The sequence below is a fragment of the Hakea prostrata genome, chromosome 6, assembly GCF_041222555.1.
Source record: "Hakea prostrata isolate BN-2017 chromosome 6, UWA_Hpros_2, whole genome shotgun sequence".
Lineage (NCBI taxonomy): Eukaryota > Viridiplantae > Streptophyta > Magnoliopsida > Proteales > Proteaceae > Hakea > Hakea prostrata.
Genome location: NC_142605.1, coordinates 19,090,286 through 19,092,256, shown reverse-complemented (window position 1 = coordinate 19,092,256; position 1,971 = coordinate 19,090,286). Strand labels below are relative to the sequence as shown.

General features: G+C 36.7%; 1 long non-coding RNA gene across 1 annotated transcript; it reads left to right on the top strand.

The window, feature by feature from the left end:
• The first annotated feature begins 708 nt into the window (after positions 1–708).
• On the top strand, positions 709–1,458 carry LOC149012456 (uncharacterized). Its single transcript, XR_016173871.1, has 3 exons — positions 709–895; positions 989–1,079; positions 1,375–1,458. It is a non-coding gene; the product is annotated as an uncharacterized LOC149012456 (long non-coding RNA).
• The last annotated feature ends 513 nt before the right edge of the window (positions 1,459–1,971 follow it).

Here is a 1,971-nt window from a genome sequence, read left to right as displayed (position 1 = left end):
AGAGAGCCTTTTGTGGTGATATGGTCATGTTCAATGAGGTCTAGGGACACCTAAATAAGGAGAGGAGTGATATGATTCCAATTGAAGGAACTAAAAGAAGGGGCGGACAATGCCTAGACGACCATTAAGGGAAGTTGTGAGGAAGGACATGCATAATCTAGGTCATATGCAGTATTTCTTCAGATATAGCCTATTAGAGAGTAAGGATCCATGTAGCGAGTCCTCTTTATCTGATAATTTTATGACTTGCTGGACTGTGCCTCTTTCCTCATACTTTCATCTTATCATTTCTCATCTCAATTCCCATCTCTTCGTTCCCTTTTCTTTTTTAGACATGAGTTCTACCTACTTTCTTTTGTTTGGATCCTTCACATTAAGTTGGGATGAGGCTGAGTTTCTTGTTTTTCAAAAAACCCCATGAAGCAAACTATTACTTTGCGATCTCCTTGTTTGAACTCAACATCTCAAATGATTAAGTAAATCACATTTTTCTTGTTATGTATAGTCCATGTCTTTCCAAATTTTCACAATACAAGTTATATGCTGCTATTTTTGTTTTCTGCTGTATAAGCAGCTTACAAAATAAAATGGGTGAGACCCTTGCACTTGTCAATTCGGAGTTTTTACATTGCATTCTTCTTTGCGAATTTGACATCCGAATGTAATGCTTCATATTTCCTCCATCTCTGTTATTCTACACCAGGTATCTCATCAGTTCTCCACAAGCCCAGTTAACTCTCTACTATGAACCTCACTGTGTCTACAACCAAGCATTTCTGAAAAAGGAGCAGGCTGACATAGTAATTACTCCAGTGATAAAGCAATTGCTGCCTTATCTCACATTGGTTTCTGGACAAGAAGATGCAGTTCAGCTTGCAAAACTGCTCAATGCCAAGTATACACCATTGGCCTCACGTTAACTGTTATTGTAACATGATTTTATTTCCTACATATTTAATGCAATCTCTTGCCTGCTGGTCTTTCACAGATTCATTGTGCCTATGAAAAATGGGGACCTTGATGGCAAAGGATTTCTTGCAAGCATAATCCAGTCTGAAGGAACAATAGAATCATTCAAGGTCAGGATTTGTCACTTGTTGGAAGACCCAACCCACCTTTTGAAGCCTTTAAGCCTTCCAAAAAAAAAAAAAGAAAAAAGCAACAATTAGTTATCATACAGAAGTACTTGTTACTACCATATTAGTAATGGAATGTGATGAACACTATATGATCTTGCAACAATCTTTGATCTGACTGCTGAATGGTTGATATTACCTTTGCAGAATATTTTAGGAACTGCACAGTGCTTTACCATCATATTTAGCTCCTGAAAGATGTTTTATTTAAACAATAAAGTTAATGACTGATGTGCAGGAGTTATTGTCAAAAGAGCTACCAGATGCACAGGTACTGGAGCCCACCCCTGGTATACCGCTAGAAGTTCGTGCTACAGCTACCATGCCAACAGTGTACCTTCCCTTCTCGATGCTTGAAGGTTTGGCAATGTCCTGCAGAACTGCATATATTTATTGGGGTCAACAATGTGCTTTTTATTAATTTTTAGATTATTAGATAAATCTTCATTTTAAACGTTACTTGTAATACCTGATCGTAATTTTCTTGTATGTAATATTAACAGGTTACTATTTAGTTTTTATGTCACTGAATCTTCTCTGTATTGGATACATGGATTCATCTCTCAATCTTAGAGATCTTGTTAATTGTATTTTATTGGTAACTCGAGCAAGCACAAAGTAAGCACTATCTTAAAACCCTTGTTCAAGACATGGTCATTCCGTTAAAAAAGAAAGTTTCACTTATTTATGCTACTTGGCTGCATTTTGCAGTTGGGTTATTTTCAGAAGCTGTATGGAAACCAAAGTAACTTCAAAAGTTTTGAGAAGATCAAGAGGAAATGAGGAATTAGTTTTACTTTGGATTACTTTGTTCCCCTGCAGGAGAACTTTTCTT